We start from the raw sequence: 22,635 nt of genomic DNA on the forward strand, positions 1-22,635 counted from the left end.
AAATAGCCCTTAGACAAAATACTAAGGCTCTGAAGAATAGGTTAAAGAACATTAGCTAGACATCAAGTGAGGTTAAAACCAACATAAAAAAAGTCTCAGTTCAAGATGAGTTAGATTTCTCGTCTGCTGCAACCACCGAGGTTTACTGCAACCTCTTGCGTGCTCAACCGGAACGCCCAACAGCCTAATTGTGTCAAATTCTAAATTCTTGTAGACCAATCGAAACTTTAACTTCATTAAAAAATTCCTGGAGCGGGGGCGGGGGGGGGGGTAGATTGGTCCAAACAATCCCACTGACAAATTATAGACGTAAGGTGCATCTATTTGTGTAGCTTAGCCTACTATAAGGGTTTTCGTTTCCTACTCCTGAAACAAGGACCACAAAATAAAAACATAGACAAACCTGTCATTTAATGAAAAAATAACTTAAGTTATTCAAAAGTTGACTGGTTACTGTCTTCAGAAGATATCTCAAAGTCGTTATTTTTTAAGTATCTTTCACAGCAAAAATTTAAATACCTCTTCTCAATTTTGTTCATTCAACTATTAAATTTAAGTTTAAGTTAAATTATTAAATATCGCTTAACAAATTAAAATTGTTTAACATTTTTGCTTATTTCAAAATGTCACTTACTTAAATCATAGGGCTTTGATTTGTATATATTTTACTGAAGCACTCTAATCACCGTACTTCGTGTAACGATTCTCTTTACTAAGATGTTACCGCCGAAACTGAAATGATCACTTGACACAGCATTAGTTGGTGTTAATAGTACCCTAAGGTCTTTGAAGGTGATAAATCAGCCAAGGCAAAGAGTATTAAAAATAAACAGAGGAAATAAGTTCATCTAAAAAAAAAAAAAAAACGCTATCAAGCACTACCCAGCTACATTATAAACCCATTGTATCAAACAGTTCGTGGTAACGAACTGTAAGTAAGGAACGACCCGGCTCAATAGTAACCAAAACTCTAACAAGCGGGGTTTTGATACCAATTGATACATAAAAAGAATCAAATGTTTATGCTGATTTCTAATATATAAGTTTCATCAAGTTTAATCTTACCCATCGAAAGTTACGCGCCTGAGAAAATTTGGCTTATTTTCGAAGAAAGGGAGAAACAACCCGAAACAACCCCTAAGTCATAGAACTTCAATGAAAATCACACCACCAGATTCAGCGTATCAGAGAACCCTTATACTTAACCGTGATTAAATAAAAAATAACAATTTTTTTCAACTGAAAGTAAGGGGCAACATTAAAACTTAAAACGAACTGAAATTATTACGTATTTGAGGGGAATACCCCTCCCCCTCAATATCTCGCTCTTTACGCTAAAGTTTGACTTTCTGTTATAATTATTTAAGAATGATTCTTGAAGCCCAAAGGCGGTTTAATTAGAATAATAAGCTCTTTTAAAAGTTCTAAAAATTCTTTAGCGTAAAGAGGAAGGTATTGAGAGGGGGGAAACCCCCTCATATACTTAATAATTTCTTTTCACTTTAAGTTTTAATGTTGGTCCTTGCTTTCAGTTGAAAAAACTTGTTTTTTTTATTCAATTTTGTGAAGCGGACGCTTAGATTAGCTGACTACACTTTGAGTAAAAACAGTGCTTAACCTGGGCTAATTTTGAGTAGCCTATTCTAGTTTAGCCAACTACAGATGGATATAACCCATATTAAATAGAATAAGCAAGTTTCAACTGAAAGTAAGGAGCGACATTGAAATTTAAACCGACCAGAAATTATTCCGTATATGAAGGCTGTCCCCTCCTCAACGCCTTGCTCTTTACGGTAAAGTTTTTTATTGTTTTAAGAAATATAGCTATGAGAAAGAGTCAAACTTTAGCGTAAAGAGCAAGGCTTTGAGGAGGGGACAGCCCCTTTCATATACGGGATAATTTCTGTTCGTATTAAGTTTTAATGTCGCTCCTTACTTTCAGTTAAAAAAAAACTTGTTTTTTTATTTAATTATTAAACGTTTTTGAATTAATGCAGGTTTTGATTTTGGCTCACTGTACATGAATAATTAAAACAAAATTTTTATATTAATTCTTTTTTTTGGTTAAATGGCTCTCTCGAAAGTTGTTTAATTTTATTTACGGACATTTTTGTTAATAGTAACTTACGAATTAACTTACGTAACGAACTTCTATATTCTTATATTTTTATTACGTACATTAGGGGATTCGCCCCCTAGTCAATCCCTCGCTCTTTACGACAAAGTTCGAATTTTGTTCCATTTCTTTAAGAATGACCCCTTAATCACAAAGGCCATTAATTAGAATAAATAGCTCTTATGGAATGAATAAAAAAACTTAAGCGTAAAGAGCGAGGTATTGACTAGGGGGCGAACTCAATGATATAAGTAATAATTTCTGTTCGTTTTAACTTTTTATGTTACTCCTTACTTTCAGTTGAAAAACTTGTTTTTTTTATATTTAATTTCTGATTGTTTTTTAAATAATGCTCAGAAATCTGGTGCCCCCTCATAGAAATGCCTCTCCCCCATAAAAACTTCCTCCATGGAAAGATCCTCTTACGTAACCCCCGCCCCCCCCCACTACCAGAGAAAATCCCCCCTGAAAACTTCTGTATACTTACCAATAAACAATACTATATGTACATATTGGACAAAGTTCATAACTTGCAGCCCTTCCCCCGGGGACTGTAAGGGATTAAATCATCCTCAAAGACATAGTTATTATACTTTCGACCATGCTGAACAAAATGGATATCTCAAAATTTTGATCCGGTGTCTTTGAGAAAAAAGAGCGTAGGAAGGGGCCTAGTTGCCCCCCATTTTTTTGGTCACTTAAAAAAGGCACTCGAACATTTAATTTCCGTTCAAATGAGCACTCCTGTGATATTCTAGGACCACTGGGTCGATACGATTACCCCTGGTCAATCCGTGATCTTTCTTCTGGCAAAAATACAAAATTGCACATTTTTGCAGATAGGAGCTTGAAACCTCTACAATAGGGTTTTCTGACATCCTGAATCTGATGGTGGAATTTTCATTAAGGTTCTATGATTTTTAGGGGGTGTTTCTCCCTTTTTTCGAAAATAAGGCAAATTTTCTCAGGCGCGTTACTTTTAACAGTTCGTAACCACGAACTGTTTGAATCAGCCAAGAAGTGCGATGGGGGGGGGGGTTGAGGGCCAACCATCCTGTGCTTTCTGACACCCTTCTTGTTTACCTTCCCCAGATTACTCCAGGTACCCATTTAAAGCTGGGTAGATGCCAGCTGAGCTTACAGAGTCACGCCACTGAACCCCGTCCCAAACCAAATAATTGAGTACACTAGGATTCGAACCCTCGTCCTCTCGGACAAAAGATGTTAGATCCAGCGCACCAGTCAACTTGGCTAGGACGGCTAGTCTATATATATATATATATATATATATATATATATATATATATATATATATATATATATATATATATATATATATATATATATATATATATATATATATATATATATATATATATATATATATATATATATATATATATATATATATATATATATATATATATATATATATATATATATATATATATATATATATATATATATATATACATGCTTCTTTTAGTTTCATTAGAGTTCTTCAGTTTTCTAAAATGTCTATAAATTCCATACAGAAAAATAATTAATTACTAATTAAGCTTTATCTGCAATTTCCATAAAAGACCAATTTGTAAGGCTCTCAATAATGGTTGCCAGGCTTTTGGCAGAACGTATAGCCCAAACAGGCGCAATCACTAGCCCAAGAATAGCCTAAACTAGCCCAGAAACAGCGAACGCTATTAAACCTATTCCCTATTATAGAGCTGTTGTGGGTATTAAATAAAAAAACAAACAAGTTTTTTTAACTGAAAGTATGGAACGACGTTAAAACTTAAAACGAACAGAAATTATTCCGCATATGAAAGGGGCTGTTCCCTCCTCAAAGCCTCGCTCTTTAGGCTAAAGTTTTTTATTGTTTAAAGAAAAATAAGAGTTGTGATAAAGTCAAACTTTAGCGTAAAGAGCGAGGCGTTGAGAAGGGGACAGCCCCTTTCATATACGGAATAATTTCTGTTCGCTTTAAGTGATAACGTCGTTCCTTACCTTCAGGTAGAAAAAACTTGTTTTTTTATTTAATTTTTGAACGTTTTTGAATTAATGCAGGTTTTGATTTTGGCTCACCGTACATGAATAATTAAAACAAAATTTGCATATTAATTCTACTTTTATTTGGTTAAATGGCTCTCTCGAAACTTGTTTAATTTTATTTACGAACGTTTTTATTAGTATTAAATATACGTAACCTACGAATTAACTTATGTAAGGAACTTCTATGTTCATACATTTTTAATACGTATATTAGGGGGCTCGCCTACTATTCAATACCTCGCTCTTTAAGCTTAAGTTCGAATTTTGTTCCAGATCTTTAAAAATGACCCCTTAATCACAAAGGCCGTTATTTAGAATAAATAGCTCTTATGAAAGTACTAAAAAATCTTTGGATTAAAGAGCGAGGTATTGACTAGGGGGTGAACCCAATCATACACATAATATTTTCTGTTCGTTTTAAGTTTTGATCTTACTCCTTATTTTCAGTTGGAAAATTTTTTTTATATATTTAATTTCTGATTGTTTTTTAAATAATGCTGGGAAATCCGGCGCCCTCTTCATAGCAATGTCCCTTCCCCCATGCAAACTTCCTTCGTGGAAAGATCCTCCCACATAACCCCCAACCAACCCACCTCCCTACTACCAGAAAAAATCCTCCCTGAAAACGTCTGTATACTTCCTAAGAACCAATACAATATGTTAACATTGGGCAAAGTTCATAACTTTCAGCCCTCCCCTCGGGGACTTCGGGGGATTAAGTCATCCTAAAGGACATAGTTATCATATTTTCGACCATGCTGAACAAAATGGCTATCTCTTGATCAGGTGACTTCGGGAAAAAAATGAGCGTGGGAGGGGGCCTAGTTGCCCTCCTTATTTTTGGGTCACTTAAAAAGGGCTCTAGAACTTTTAATTTCCGATCCAATTAGTCCTCCCACGATATTCTAGGACCACCGGGTCGATACGATAACCCCTGGGAAAAAAACAAATAAACACGCATCCGCGATCTTGGCGTTGAGGAGGGGACAGCCCGTTTCATATACGGAATAATTTCCGTTCGTTTTAAGTTTTAACGTCGTTCCTTACTTTCACTTAAAAAAACTTGTTTTTTTTTATTTAATTTTTTAACATTTTAATTAATGCAGGTTTTGATTTTGGCTCACAGTGCATGAGTCATTAACACAAAATTTGCAGATTAATTTTACTTTTATGTGGTTAAATGACTTTCTCGAAACTTGTTTAATTTTATTTACGAATGTTTTTATTAGTAATAAATATACGTAACTTACGAATTAACTTACTTAACGAACTTCTATAATCCTAGATTTTTAATACGTATATTAGGGGGTTCGCCCCCTAGTCAATACCTTGCTCTTTAAGCTATAGTTCGAATTTTGTTCCAATTCTTTAAAAATGACCCCTAAATCACAAAGACCGTTAATTAGAATAAATAGCTCTTATGAAAGTACTAAAAAATCTTTGGCTTAAAGAGCGAGGTATTGACTTGGGGATGAACCCAATCATATACGTAATATTTTTTGTTCGTTTTAAGTTTTGATGTAGTTCCTTACTTTCAGTTGGAAAACTTGTTTTTTTTAATTTAATTTCTGATCTTTTTCTTTAATAATGATGGGAAATCCGGCACCCCCTTCATACCGATGTACCTTACCCCATGAAAACTTCCTTCATGGAAAGATCTTCCCATATAACCCCCGACACCCCCCGCCTACCAGAAAAAATCCCCCCTGAAAACGTCTGTATACTTCCCAATAACCAACTTGGGTAAAATTCATAACTTTCAGCCCTCCCCCCGGGGACTTCGGGGGTTTAAGTTATCTTAAAAGACATAGTTATCATATTTTCAACCATGCTGAACAAAATGGCTATCTCAAAATTTTGATCGGGTGACTTTGGGAAAAAAATTAGCATGGGAGGGGGCCTAGTTGCCCTCCAGTTTTTTGCTCACTTACAAAGGGCACTAGAACTTTTAATTTCCGCTCCGATGAGTCCTCCCACGATATTCTAGGAACACTGGGTCGATACGATCACGCCTGGAAAAAAAAAACAAAAAAACACACGTCCGTGATCTTTGTTCTGGCAAAATATGGATAATTCCATATTTTTGTAGATAGGTGTTGGAAACATCTACAGTAGGGTTCTCTGATATGCTAAATACGATGGTGTGATTTTTATTAAGGTTCTATAATTTTTAGGGGGTCTTTTGCCCTTTTGCCTAAAATCAGCCAAATTTTCTCAGGCGCATAACTTTTGATGGGTAGGACTAAACTTGATGAAAGTTATATATTTGAAATCAGCATTGAAATATGATTCTTTTGATGTATCTCCTGATATTAAAAACCCGTTTTCTAGAGTTTCGGTTTCCATTGAGCCGGTTCGCTCCTTACTTACAGTTCGTTACCACGAACTGTTTGATTATTCCGTATATGAAAGGGGTTGTCCCCTCCTCAACGCCTCGCTCTTTACGCTAAAGTTTTTTATTGTTCAAACAAATAGAGTTGTTATAAAATGAAACTTTAGCGTAAAGAGCGCGGCGTTGAGGAGGGGACAGCCCCTTTCATATAAGGAATAATTTCTGTTCGTTTTAAGGTTTAACGTCGTTCCTTACTTTCAGTTAAAAAACTTTTTTTTTTTATTCAATTTTTGAACGTTTTTGAATTAATGCAGGTTTTGATTTTGGCTCGCCGTACATGAATAATTAAAACAAAATTTGCATATTAATTTTACTTTTATTTGGTGAAATGGCTTTCTCGAAACTTGTTTAATTTTATTTGCGAACGTTTTTATTAGTAATAAATATACGTAACTTACGAATTAACTTACTTAACGAACTTCTATATTCCTAGATTTCCTAGAAAGGGGCGGCCCCCTCCTCATCTACGCCTCGCTCTTTACGCTTAAGTTTGACTCTGTCTCACAACTTTATTTTTTAAAACGAACAAAAAAATTTAGCGTAAAGAGCGGATTTCCCAGCATTATTTATAAATTTAGACTCTTTCTCACAAACCTGTTTTTTAAAACAATAAAAAGCTTTAGCGTAAAGAGCGAGGCGTTGAGGAGGGGACAGTCCCATTCACATACGGAATAATTTCTGTCCGTTTTAAGTCTTAATGTCGCTCCTTACTTTCAGTTTAAAAAACTTGTTTTTTTTATTTAATGAACCAAAGAGTGTGGGTAACCTATTAGAGTGCTGACACTAGTGTCGAAACTAAAAATTACCAACTCTCTCTAGACTTGGGTATTTTTTGACACTTTTTCAGTGTAATAATAAGACAAAATTAGTGCAGATGGCAATATTAAGATAGTAATAAGTGCCTAATCTCAGTTTCTGAAAAAAAAGACATAATTGCAAGGCTTGAAAAAATAACAAAACCCCCGCACTTCGCAAAGGAAATCATTAAAAATATTCACATCATGGTGCCTGATGGTATCCAAATCTTTCCAAAAACAAGCTTGTTTCGAATACATTTTTCAAACTTTTTCTGGATGCATTTTCGAAACTTTTCTGAGCGCATTTTTACATGAATTTTTTTTTTACATAAAAGCTTTTTTTTACACGAGTGTTTTTGTACTTGATAAAAATATTTATTTCCAAATTCCAAATTACTTTGGAAACACTCGTTAAGGATGTTATATTCGTCCAGGATATTAAGAAATCGGAAATACTTCGGAAGGAATTGTTAAGGTGTATAGGCTTGGCGAACAAAGGAAATTTTTTACTGAAATTGAAGGAGGGTTGGAAGACCCGGTAAGTAACCAGGGAATCTTGGGTTCAATTCCAACGCCAGCAGCGATGTTAACATGCATTTATTTTTAATTATTAAATCAAGATCCATTTTATTGTTAATTTAACTAAGTGAATCACTGAATTGCTTTTAATTATAGAATCAAATTTCTAAATTAAACTAATCAGATTAATTAATTGTTAAATTATATTTGATGATTAAATGAAACTAGTTTAATCATTAAATTATTATTAAATTAAGTTAAGTCACATGCTTGATTGTAGCAATATACAAACGCTCTTTCCTTAGTTATGCTTGTCAAATATACAACGCTGGTAGCCAGTTTGTATATTTCTATATTTTTATTACTTTTCTGTATATATTAAATATCTCGTTTTCAGTTATTGTTTCAGGTTATTTGATTTGGAGGAAGCAAGTTATATTCCAGGATCACCAGCTCTTTATTTTTCGCTATTACCAAACAGTTCGTGGTACGAACTGTAAGTAAGGAGCAATGCGGCTCAATAGTAACAGAAACTCTTAAGAAATAGAGTCTTGATAACAATAGATACATCAAAAGAATCGAATTTTGATGGTTATTCAAAATATGTAAAATTCCTCAAACTTAATGGTACCTGTTTAATTTGTGAAAAAAAGGGGGGAAACACCCCCAAAACATCAAGTGATCTTAATTAAAATAACTCCATCAGATTCAGCATACCAGAGAACTCTACTATAGAGGTTTCAAGCTCCAAAGTACAAAAATGTGGAATTTTGCATTTTCTGCCAGAAGAAAGATCACGGATGCTTTTTTTTCCAAGGGTGATCATATCGAGCCTGTGATCCTAGAAGATCGGGAGAGGGCTCATTTGATCGAAAATCCAGAGTTCTAGTTCCCTTTTAAAGTGACCAAAAATATTGGAAGGCACCTAGCCCCCCTCCCACGATAATTTTTCACTAAAGTCATCCTATCAAAATTTTGAGATAGCCATTTTGTTCAGCATAGTCGAAAAACCTAATACCTATGCCTTTGAGGATGACTTAACCCCCCCACAGTCTCCGGGGGAAGGGCTGCAAGTTATGAAGTTTGCCCATTGTTTATATATAGTATTGGTTATTGGGAAGTGTAGAGACATTTTCAGGGGGATTTTTCTGGTGTGGGGGGGGGGGGGGGGTTGGGAGGTTATGTGGAAGGATCTTTCCATCTTTCCATGTGGGAAGGGAATTTTCCATGGAGGTGGAGCTATATTTTCCAGCATTATTAAAAAAAACGATATGAAATTAAACAAAAGTTTTTCAACTGAAAGCAAGGAGCAACATTAAAACTTAAAAAGAACAGAAATTATTAAGTATATGAGGGGGGTCATCCCCTTGTCAATAACTTGCTCTTTACACTAAAGTTGTTTTTAGCACTGATAAAAGAACTTTTTATTATAATTAAACGGCCTTAGTGATTCAGGAGTCATTCTTAAAGAATTAAGACAAAATTCTAACTTTAGCATAAAGAGCGAGGTATTGACGAGGAGGGACCCCTCTCATAAAATGATTTCTGTTCGTTTTAAGTTTTAATGTTGCTCCTTACTTTTAATTGAAAAAACTTTTTTTTTCTTTAATTTCACGTTTTGAACCTAAGACAAAATTTTTTAAACAGCAATTTCATTAATATTTAGCAGAAAAACTTTTAAAACGAATTTTTTCAGCAATAACAATGTTTTATTTTCTTGTACCCTCCAAGAAAATTATTTTGATACTATAAAAACAACATGTCTTAATGACGGTTCAAAGCAAAAGGGATAGTCAACAAATTTAGAGACCTCTTAGATTAGATATTTATTTCAAAAAATTGCTATCACAAGCCCCGAAGGACCTAATTCGAATTTCGGGGTCAACAAGTAAAAACAGGATAGATAAGGGACTAAAGTGTATCATTTCAAGAGAAAATGAGAAAATTGGTATTCCAGGGAAATATCTTTCTGAATGTCTTAACAAAGGATCATCTTTAGTTGTAATTTTAGACTATTTTCAGCCAAAATTAGTTAAAACAGCGAACTAAAAGACATTATTTAAATAAACGGTCTTTAGTAACAACAAAATTTCAAATTTTTGCACCCTCCAGGACAAATTATTCTGATACAAAGTCATATATTAATTACGGTTCAAAATAAAAGGGATAGTCAACAAATTTAGGGACCTGTTAGATATCATATTTAGTTAAAAAAATTGTGATGACAAGCAGGGCCGTATCGAGGATTATTTTCGGGGGGGGGAGGAGGTTACAAAAAAACTTCCAAAACGCATAATAAATTCGTTTATATTCATTTTTTGTTACGTTTTTACGAGTCATACAAAGTTTTTTTTGGGGAGGCGGGGGGGGGGGTTCAAACCCCCTAGCACCCCTGGATATGGCCATTAAATTACATTTTATTGTTAGATTAAATTAATTGAATTGCTTTTAATTATGGAATTAAATTTCTAAATTGAACTAATCAAATTAATTAGTTATTAGGTACTTGTATGATATAGCCCCTACCGATCAAGTTGTTCATTCATTGACGCGTTATACAACCGTTTTTTTTTTTTGTTAGTTTCATTTATCTTAGCGTGAGACAAGACAAAGAGAGGTGACAGAATATATGGAAAATATATAATATGGGCAATATGTTTCCACATTAGGGGGTGGGGGTACAGTATATGGACAGTGTGAAATTAAAAAACAATTTACTTCATAATATGCAGAATAATTGTAATAAGCATACAGACCCACTATACTTTACCTAACATGCAAGTATATAGCCCAAGTTAGTTTCTAAAGTATTATATTGTTGTCATACTTAGGTATATTTCATAAGGATTGAGCGTCAGAGAAACTTATCAGACGAATCAAACAGTTCGTGGTAACGAACTGTAAGTAAGGAGCGACCCGGCTCAATGGTAACCGAAACTCTAGAAAACGGGTTTTTGATGCCAATAGATATATCAAAAGAATCAAATTTTAATGCTGATTTCAAATATATAGCTTTCATCAAGTTTAGTGCTACCCATCTAAAGTTACGCGCCTGAGAACATTTGGCTGATTTTCAAAAAAAAGGGAGAAAGACCCCTTAAAAGTTATAGAACCTTGATAAGACTTACTTCATCATATTCAGTGTATCAGAGAAACCATTTGTAGAATTTTAAAGCTCCTATCCACAAAAATGTGGATTTTTGCATTTTTGCCAGAAGAAAGATCACGGTTGCGTGTTTATTTGTTTGTTTGTTTGTTTTTTTTTTTGTTTTCTTTTTCCCAGGGGTGTTCGTATAGACCCAGTGGTCCGAGAATATCGTGGGAGGGCTCAATTGAACGGAAATTAAATTTTTTAGTTCCCTTTTTAAGTGACAAAAAAAAATGTAGGGCAACTAGACCCCCTCCCCCGCTTGTTTTTTTACCAAAGTCACCCGATCAAAATTTTGAGATAGCCATTTTGTTCAGCAAGGTCGAAAATATGATAAATATGTCTTTTGGGATGACTTAATCCCCCGAAGTATCCAGAGGGAGGGCTAAAAGATATTAACTTTACCCAATGTTAACATATAGTATTCGTTATTCGGAAGTATACAGAAGTTTACAGGAGTTTTTTTTTCAGGTAGTGGGAGAGAAGGGTAGGTCGGGGGTTATGTTGGATGATCTGTTCATGAAGGAAGTTTTCATGGGGGAAGGGAAATCGCCATGAAGGGGGCGCCGGACTTGCCAGCATTATTTATTGGTTATTGGGAAGTATACAACCATTTTCAGGAAGGATTTTTTCTGGAGGGGGGCTAGAGGAGGGAGTTACTCTGGAGAATATTTCCGTGGAGGATGTTTCTTTGGGGTAAGGGACATTTCTATGAAGGGGGCGCCGGATTTCCAAGCATTATTTAAAAAACGATCAGAAATTAAATAAAAAAAAACCAAGTTTTTTAAAATTAAATGTAAGAATGAATATTATAACTTAAAACGAACATAAATTATAACGTATGTTAGGGGGTTCTCCTCCAAGTCAATACCTCGCTCTTTAAGCTACAGTTTTTTTTTTAGTGCTTTCAAAAGAGCTATCTATTCTAATTAACCGGCCTTTGTGATTCAGGGGTTTGTGAATAAAATTTTTTTTTAACTTTTAACGTAAAGAGCTTGGTATTGACTAAGGGCAAAACCCCCTCATATACATAATAACATATACGTAATAAAAAAAAACAATAAAAAAACAAGCGATACGGCTCAATAGTAATCGAAACTTTTAAAAACGGAATTTTGATGTCAATAAATGTATCAAAAGAATGTGTTTATAATGCTGATTCTAAATATATAAATTTTATTAAGTTTAGTATTACTCATCAAAGGCAACAAGCCTGAGGAAATTTACTCGATTTTTTAAAGAGGGGGAAACATCCCCTACAAGTGGAAGAATTTTAATGAAAATCACAACGTCAGATTCAGCGTATCAGAAAACCCTATTACATAGGTTTCAAGCTCATATCTGCAAAAATCTGCAACTTTGAATTTTTGCCAGAAGAAAAATATACGAATATAGAAGTTAGTTACGTAAGTTAATTTGTAAAGACATTCATTTAGCAAAAGAAAAGTAAAATTTTTATGCAAATAAAAGCTGCATTAACTAAAAAACGATCAGAAATTAAATAAAAAAAACAGGGTTTTTTAAACTGAAAGTAAGGAGCGACATTAAAACTTAAAACGAACAGAAATTATTCCGTACATGAAAAGGGCTGTCCCCTCCTCAACGCCTCGCTCTTTATTCCGTATATGAAAAGGGCTGTCCCTCTCAACGCCTCGCTCTTTACGCTAAATTTTTTTATTGTTTAAAAAAAAAATTTGTGAGACAGTCAAACTTTAGCGTAAAGAGCGAGGCGTTGAGGAGGACAGCCCCTTTCATATACGGAATAAAGAGCGAAGCGTTGAGGAGGGGACAGCCCCTTTCATGTACGGAATAATTTCTGTTCGTTTTAAGTTTTAATGTCGCTCCTTACTTTCAGTTTAAAAAACTTGTTTTTTTTATTTAATATTAGGAAGAGGCTATATCATACAAGTAACAATTGTTAAATTATATTTAATTATTAGATTACATCAATTTAATTGCTGAATTATTAGAAAATTAAATTATGTCACAGGATTGATTATAGCATTGTACAAACCACTGTATATAAGTAATATAAAAGTAAGATCATGGGACAGTGGTTTTTGGCACTACATCCTCAGCGTGGACAAACAGCTCCCCCCATTTAATCTGTCATTAGCGGGTCGATGTACAATGTTGAAGCCATGTTTCGCATTCAAGAGAAATCTGACTTGTCTACTCGTGAGAAAATCGAATGTCGCTTATGTTTATAGTTGTTAGAAGTTCTCCGGAGCACTTGCATCTCGGTCCGGGTTTGTATAATGGTTGAGATAGGGATTAATCGTACTAAGTTATACCTATATACAGTGGTGCAAACGCTCTTGGCTTAGTTATACTTGCCAAATATACAGTGCTGGTGGCCAGTTTGTATATTTCTATGTTTTTATTACTTTACTGTATATATTAAATATTCTGTGTTCCATTATTGTTTCAGGTTATTTGATTTGAAGGAAGCAAGTTATATTCCAGAATCACCAGCACTTTATTTTTTGCTATTATTTAATTTTTTGACCCCCCCCCCCACCTCACCAAAAAAACATTAAAACAGCTGTTTCGCATTTAATTAGCAGAATCACTTCTAAAATGAATGGTTTTCAGTAATAACAAAGATTCACTTTCTTGTGCCATCAAAGACACATTATTCTGATACAAAAAAAATATGTCTTAATGACGGTTCAAAACAAAAGGGATAGTCATCAAATTTAGGGACCTGTTATATAAGACATTTATTCCAAAAGTTGCTATTAAAAGCCACGAAAGCCTAATTTGAATTTCTGGGTGAATAAATGAAAACAGGACAGAAAAAGAGACTATAGTATTTCGAGAGAAAATTAGTATGATTTCTAGGGAAATTATTTGAAAAAAACTACGTTTTCTAAAGAGTTAAAGAGGCTGAGTCACAAGTTCGAACCTTAAAACGTACAGGGATTAGAAGGTACAGTTGGGGGGCTGCCGCCCCCCAAACCCCCGGTTTCGCAGCCTTTAAATAAAAAAAAAATTTTAAACTGAAAGTAAGGAGCGACATTAAAACTTAAAACGAACAGAAATTATTCCGTATATGAAAGGGGATGTGCCCTCCGCAACGCCGCGCACTGTAAGCTAAAGTTTTTTTTGTTTAAAAAAAAAATTTTTTATAAAGTGAAAATTTATCGTAAATATCGAGGCGGTGAGGAGGGCACAGCCCCTTTAATATACGGAATAATTTCTGTTCGTTTTAAGTTTTAATGTCGCTCCGTTTTAAGGTTCGAACTTGTCACTCAGCCTCTTTAACTCTTTAGAAAACGTAGTTTTTTTCAAATAATTTCTGCACGTTTTTGTACAGTTTATTAGCCTACTTATTATTGCTTGACTAACTGTTAGATGATTGTGTATTATTCTTTTCTTTCTCGACAGGGTGTTTTAAGGGTCGACCTTGTAACTCAGCCTCTTTTAGAAAACGTAATTTTTTTCAAATAATTTCCCTAGAAATCATACTAATTTCCTCTTGAAATACTATAGTCCCTTTATCTGTCCTGTTTTCATTTATTCACCCAGAAATTCAAATTAGGCTTTCGGGGCTTTTAATAGCAATTTTCGGAATAAATGTCTTATATAACAGGTCCCTAGAATTGATGACTATCCCTTTTGTTTTGAACCGTCATTAAGACATATTTCTTTTGTATCAGAATAATTTGTCTTTGATGGCACAAGAAAGTGAAACTTTGTTATTACTGAAAACCATTCATTTTAGAAGTGATTCTGCTAATTAAATGCGAAACAGTTGTTTTAATGTTTTTTTGGTGAGGTGGGGGGGGGGGGGTCAAAAAAATAAAATAATAGCAAAAAATAAAGTGCTGGTGATTCTGGAATATAACTTGCTTCCTTCAAATCAAATAACCTGAAACAATAATGGAACACAGAATATTTAATATATACAGTAAAGTAATAAAAACATAGAAATATACGAACTGGCCACCAGCACTGTATATTTGGCAAGTATAACTAAGCCAAGAGCGTTTGCACCACTGTATATAGGTATAACACAGTACGATTAATCCCTATCTCAACCATTATACAAACCCGGACCGAGATGCAAGTGCTCCGGAGAACTTTTAAACAACTATAAACATAAGCGACATTCGATTTTCTCACGAGTAGACAAGTCAGATTTCTCTTGAATGCGAAACATGGCTTCAACATTGTACATCGACCCGCTAATGACAGATTAAATGGGGGGAGCTGTTTGTACACGCCGAGGATGTAGTGCCAAAAATCACTGACCCGTGATCTTACTGTTATATTATTTATATACAGTGGTTTGTACAATGCTATAATCAATCCTGTGACATAATTTAATTTTCTAATAATTCAGCAATTAAATTGATGTAATCTAATAATTAAATATAATTTAACAATTGTTACTTGTATGATATAACCTCTTCCGAATATTCGTCTAATAAGTTTCTCTGACGCTCAATCCTTATGAAATATACCTAAGTATGACAACAATATAATACTTTAGAAACTAACTTGGGCTATATACTTGCATGTTAGGTAAAGTATAGTGGGTCTGTATGCTTATTACAATTATTCTGCATATTATGAAGTAAATTGTTTTTTAATTTCACACTGTCCATATACTGTACCCCCACCCCCTATTGTGGAAACATATTGCCCATATTATATATTTTCCATATATTCTGTCACCTCTCTTTGTCTTGTCTCACGCTAAGCTAAATGAAACTAACAAAAAAAACGGTTCTATAACGCGTCAATTAATTAACAACTTGAGCGGTAGGGGCTATATCATACAAGTACCTAATAACTAATTAATTTGATTAGTTCAATTTAGAAATTTAATTCCATAATTAAAAGCAATTCAATTAATTTAATGTAACAATAAAATGTAATTTACAAGGCCATATCCAGGGGTGCTAGGGGGTTTGAACCCCCCCCCCCGCCTCCGAAAAAAAACTTTGTATGACTCGTAAAAACGTAACAAAAAATGAATATAAACGAATTTATTATGCGTTTTTGGAAGTTTTTTTGTAACCTCCCCACCCCGAAAATAATCCTCGATACGGCCCTGCTTGTCATCACAATTTTTTTAACTAAATATGATATCTAACAGGTCCCTAAATTTGTTGACTATCCCTTTTATTTTGAACCGTAATTAATATATGACTTTGTATCAGAATAATTTGTCCTGGAGGGTGCAAAAATTTGAGGCAAGGAATAAGAAAAGGCCCAGTCAGTTGGCTGGGGAAAAAGACAAGCTTTGCTGATGCTGCAAAACTTATCCCAATCAATGTGAAAAGCAGACGCGGCAAAAGATTAGCAGAAGATAAACAGTGCGTTTTGATGCAATGGAAGACAAACTCTTGACTAGAAGACTAGAAGAGAACTTAATCAAGTTCAGAATATGGTGTCTAGGAAAAAAGGACAAATGGGTAAAAGGAATGATAAATGGTACTAGTATGCCTAGCCCTAGCCGCAGGAAATGCATCTTCCAAAGAATATTACTGCTCAAAGGACCTCGTTGAGGATAAGGACCAGAAAGGATAGTTGTACTTATGGTGCCCTGCAACGGGTACAACATATGATAAAAATAAGTATAACAAGGTCTCATGTCAAGGGAGATGTGAAAACACTCACTTAACTATTGACATAGACTTGGCGGAAGAAATTGAGGAGCGGAATTTCCGACTCCCGATTGGTATGAGGTGACACCATATTCTTAAATCTCTTTACAGTAGGATGCAAAGCCATTCGGCATAAAGAAAGATACAACGTTGACCCGTATAATAGATGAAAAGCCGGTATCTTCATCACAACTCTAAGCTATATCAGTGCCACTAAATGAGGCAGACATTAGATTGCTGGCAGATGAATTGGCATCATTGTCAGGGAACTCCATATAATGTTGTGTGGCTGTTAGCAAAGAGGCAAAAATTTATAGCGTTGGTGAAGGAGTCTTGACTTTTGTCAAATTCAGTGATGGAAATAAAATTATTCCATTGGACGTATGTATTACGTGATAAGTAGGGTAAGAGATTTCATTTCTACAAGGCCCCTTTACCAAACAGGTTTTTCTGGTAGGTATTCTATTCTACTGGTCATTACACTCTTTCTTTGCCAAGATATTTATGTAATACCGGTCCAATGATTAAGGACAAGTTTTTCTGACGTATATTTCTAGTTAATGATATACAAGTTTTTTTTTAGGTTAAATCCGTGGTCATTCATCTGTAAGTTGATTAGTAGGTTTTTTTTTTTAAACTTGGCTAATAGGTTTTCAAACCTATTACTACGAAAGCTACATGAATTCTATTTTTGGAACTAGGGGCGAGATTGTGTAACGCTATCAGACTGATTTCGTTTCATGGGTTAGCTAATAGAACGAGTAATGTTTTTGAAAAGGGTAATTACTTCTTTAGTTTACGAGATTTGCGAATTTTTGGCGAAAAGGTACTCCATTTTCACTACTGTGATCTGATTGAATTGTCGCCGACAATGAGATTTAATTGCTGCTAAGCCTATTGTTATTGCGAAAGGGGTTACTCAATTTACTTCTTAGTGTTAAATGACAGATTTCCAAATACGATCATTTTGAAAAGCAGACAAAAAAAATTGGTTTGTCCCCTCATTTCTGTAGGGCAGGAGATAACTTAATTTACTTAGACAATGAATGATATTAATTAGTGATTGATTGTATCAGTGGAGAAAAAAAGGATTAAACTGATTAACAGTTAAGGTAGCCCAAAAGGAGCTGTTAACTAAGGTAATTTGTTATAAATTTGAAAAATACCTAACGACGAATCGGAAACGTTTGATTAACATTTGCAAAAAAAAGCAGTAATGGGATTTGCGAATTGGAGGAGATGGGGTGGTTATGCACTGTATAATACACAAGTGATGTTTTGGAGAGTTAGGGGTCGTGTATGTATCTTTGGGCTATGTGTGTCTCTTTGGGAGCGTTTGAATCTTTTGGTTACTAAAGTATTATATTTTCATAATGTTTTAGGATATTCGATTAGGATTAACTTAACTTCATTCCTTGAGTGTTGTCGGGGGTAACATGTAAGTACCAAATTTTGAGTTCACTGCAGGGGATTTTCCACAAGGAGAATTTTCCACGGGGAGGGAATTTTCCAGGAGGTGAATTGCCATAAGTTTCACAGGAAATCATCTGTACATAGGTTTTTTCCAAATTTCTTAAGAAAATTTGCAAATGACAAGAGGATTTTTGCACCAAACTTATGTTAATTTCTGATCGTTTTGGGTTTTGATTCGATTATTTCCTACATTCTTTACAGTCTCATGAAATGTAATTAAACAAATATAAAAGATTTTTCAACTAAAGTAAGGAGCAAGTTTAAAACTCATAACAGATTTTCTTTAAAAATTTAGAAAAAAAAGCCAACTTCACAATAAAGAGTAAGGAGTTAAGGATGAGACAGACTTTTGATCTTTTACATAATTAAATAAATAAAAACGGGGGGGGGTTCAGTTGTACAGGGTTTCGGTTATACAGGGGTTCATTTAAAGAGGTCTCACTTGCACGAAGGTTCAGATGCATGGGGATTCACTTGCTTGGGGTTCAGTTACACGGGGATTCAGTTACAATGGAACCCACACAAAAAAACAATGAGGGCACACACAAAAGCCAAATTAGCCCAGTGGCCTACGAGACATCATGGGTTGCATGGGGGGTTGACTTGCACGAGAGTTCAGTTAAAGGGGGTGCAGTTACACGTGAGTTTAGTTAAAGTGGGTTGAGTACAAATATAAAAGATTTTTCATCTAAAGTAAGGAGCAAGTTTAAAACTCATAACAGATTTTCTTTAAAAATTTGGAAAAAAAAGCCAACTTCACAATAAAGAGTAAGGAGTTAAGGATGAGACAGACTTTTGATCTTTTACATAATTAAATAAATAAAAAAGGGGGGTTCAGTTGTACAGGGTTTCGGTTATACAGGGGTTCAGTTAAAGAGGTCTCACTTGCACGAAGGTTCAGATGCATGGGGATTCACTTGCTTGGGGTTCAGTTACACGAGGATTCAGTTACAATGGAACCCACACAAAAAACAATGGGGGCACACACAAAAGCCAAATTAGCCCAGTGGCCTATGAGAAATCAGAGGTTGCATGGGGGGTTGACTTGCACGAGGGTTCAGTTAAAGGGGGTACAGTTACACGGGGGTTTAGTTAAATTCGGTTGAGTTGCACGAGGGTTCAGTAGCATGAGACTTCAGTAGCACGGGGGGGGGGGTTCAGTTGTACAGGGTTTCGGTTATACAGGGGTTCAGTTACATGGAGGGTATAGTGACATTTTAAAAGATGATTTAAAAGATGATTTTAGAAGAGGATTTGAAGATGAAACTCTGTGGTCGTTATAATACACAAGTTCCATTTGAACAGTGTTGTGAGGTCTCCTACCCCAACCCCAAAGGATTCAGGTCCTCCTACCCCAACCCTATCGGAAGCCTGCTGTCCTCAAAGGTCCCACAAGCTACCAAAGGACCACCCAGCCCTCAAGGGCCCCCTCAAACCCTCAAAGGCCATCCCCGGGCTCCCGTCTTTCGTAGATGAATGTTGTGGGAAAGTTATGTTTCGGGATGTATGGGTTGCTATTTTCGACTTATCGGAGTTGGATTTCTTAGTCTTTCATAGGTATGTGTTGTCTGAAACCTATGATTTGGGATGGATGGTTTGCTATTTTTGACTTTTCCGAGCTGGATTTCTTACCTCTGTCATGGGTGTGTGTGGTCGGAAAATTATGATTTGGGATGTGTAATTTGCTAGTTTGACTTTTCAGAGCTAGATTTCTTAGTATTTCGTTGGTGTGTGTTGTCTGAAATCTATGATTTGGGATGTGTGGGTTGCTATTTTTTACTTTTTTGAGCTTTAGCCTAATTTCGTAGCTACTAAAGGAAATTTTTGTTGTATCTATTGGTATCAATATTCTGTTTTTTAGAGTTCAAGTTACTATTGAGCCTTACGTGCCTGAAATCATGAATTAGAATATTTAATTAGCTGTTAGGGTTTTCAAACATAGTTTTTTAGATGTTCATGAGTGTTAGGTTCCTGGAGGGTTTTTATGACTCCTCCCTCCAATGAATTCAGATGGTTTTAGGACTCATCCCCCTAGCCATAACTCCATTCAACCTTGAGTGAAGATATAAAAGTTTGATGAAGTATTTTTCTACTTAAAAACTACATTTATAACTTCCAAGATGATAGGACAGTATGAAACAGAATTTATCAGTTACCGAGAGTTCAATGACTCCTCCCCGCAATGACTTCCACGGGTTTTATGACTCCTCCCCACAATGAATTCAGATGGTTTTAAGACTCATCTCACTAGTCATAACTCCGTTCAACCTTGAGCGAAGGTATAAAAGTTTGATGAAGTATTTCTCTACTTAACAACTACATTAATAGTCTCCAAGATGATAGGACTGTATGACACCGAATTTATCAGTTTGAAAAAATCATCTTGTGGTGTTATATTCGAATGTGCTTTTTTATTATTGTCTATAGATCTCGAAGAAATTGACTGTTATCATTGGTTAGTGAACTATAATCTGTTTGAGCATGATAAAAGCTTGTGGAGTACTACATTACGTTATATAAACAGACTTGGATTCTATGATAGAGTGATTACACCACTTAATAATACTGGTCAGGAACTGAAAAATGTCCAGGAGGAAGTCAGTGAAATTTGCAGCTTTTTCGGAGTTGAAGCACTTTACGTAAAGGGCAATGTACCTACAGATAAAGTTTTAATTCAAAAGTGTGACCCTAGGATTCCACTTTTCAATCTAGAAGAGTTTAAGTGTCCTAAATTTGAAGGGGGTTATCACCGTCCTGAAGACGAGGTTACGTTCTTCGTACAGTGGATACCTAAGAACATACCTGATCGTGATAAATCCATAAGACATGTTAAAAACTATTCTATATCATGGGACCATCGTTTGTGGATGTTTAAGAGTGAACTCTAAGTACTATTTTTATGTAAACATTTGTTGTTTTTTTTTTTTCTTTCTCAAAAAAAAAAAAATCTGTTAATACATTTAAGCAGTAAATATCTTTAAGCTTAACCCGCACTTGTTCGTTAAAATAGTTATTTTTTAAGCAAGTGACAAACTCCTTCCTGAAGTCACCTCTTGGATACACAATGCACAAACTTCATTTAAGAAACTATGAAAAAAAATTGTAAGTAAGTAAGTAACAAATTCTTTCTTGAAGTCACCTCTTGGATACACAATACAGGAATTTTCATTAAAGAAATTATGAAAAAATTGTAAGTAAGAAGCAAATTCTTTCTTGAATTCACCTGCTGGATAAACAAACACATTTCGTTCAAGAAATTATGACAAAATTCTAAGTAAGTAACAAACTCTTTATTGTTTACATGACTTAGATACACGATTTAGAAATTTAATTCAAGAAATTATGAAAAACTTCTCAGTAAGTAACAATTTCTTTCTTGAAGTCATCTCTTGGATACACAATATGGAAATTTCATTCAAGAAATTATGAAAATATTTGTAAGTAAGTAACAAACTCTTTATTTATTTCACCTCCTGGATATACAGTACAGATACTTCTTTCAAGAAATTATGAAAAAATCGCAAGTAAGTAACTTTTTTTCTCTTTATCACAAACAATTTTCACTTAGCTAAATGATGTAAAAATTTAATTCAAGAAACTATTGAAAAATTATCAGTAAGTAACAATATCTTTTTTCAAGTCAACTCCTGGATACGCAATATGGAAATTTCATTCAAGAAATTATGAAAATATTTTTAAGTAAGTAACACACTCTTTATTAATTCCACCTCTCGGATATACAATACAGATACTTCATTAAATAAATTATAAAAAAAATCGCAAGTAAGTAACTTTTTTTTTCTCTTTATCACAAACAATTTTCACTTAGCTACATGATGTAGAAATTTAATTCAAGAAATTATTAAAAAATTCTCAGTAAGTAACAATTTCTTTCCTGAAGTCAACTCTTTGCTTTTGAAGCTTTATTTCATTTTTTTAAGGTTAATTTGGACGAAGTTACGTGCGCGCACGTAACCTCGTCTAAATTAAGCTTAAAAAATGAAATAAAGCTCTGTCGACTTTGCATGTCTCTCCTGATTGGTCCCTAAAAAAACCAGTCTGGTTGATAACTTCGAGTTTGAACCAGTGGGGAATCCCTGTTCGTTTGGAAAAGTGTCAAGGAAAGGCATACAAATAGCATGTAGTTTCAAAACGTGTTTAATCACGTTTCTTGAATGAAGTATCTGTACTGTATATTCAAGAGGTGAAATCAATAAAGAGCTTGTTACTTACTTACAAATATTTTTTATAATTTCTTGAATGAAATTTCCGTATTTTGTGTATCCAAGAGTTGTCGACTTTGCATGTCTCTCCTGATTGGTCCCTAAAAAACCAGTCTGGTTGAATTCAAGAAATTATGAAAAAATTGTAAGTAAGTAGCAAATTCTTTCTTGAATTCACCTGCTGGATAAACAAAGACATTTCGTTCAAGAAATTATGACAAAATTCTAAGTAAGTAACAAACTCTTTATTGTTTACATGACTTAGATCTACACGATGTAGAAATTTAATTCAAGAAATTA

The 22,635-nt window shown here is 34.4% G+C and overlaps 1 protein-coding gene across 3 annotated transcripts in view; it reads right to left on the bottom strand.

The window, feature by feature from the left end:
- Ent2 (Equilibrative nucleoside transporter 2) overlaps positions 1 to 22,635 on the bottom strand; it is a 196,829-nt gene that overhangs the window by 75,180 nt on the left and 99,014 nt on the right. The window lies entirely within an intron of this gene.

Source organism: Artemia sp. Qi Xiang Cuo, chromosome 3, assembly GCF_049724085.1.
Source record: "Artemia sp. Qi Xiang Cuo chromosome 3, ASM4972408v1, whole genome shotgun sequence".
Taxonomy (NCBI): Eukaryota; Metazoa; Arthropoda; class Branchiopoda; order Anostraca; family Artemiidae; genus Artemia; species Artemia sp. Qi Xiang Cuo.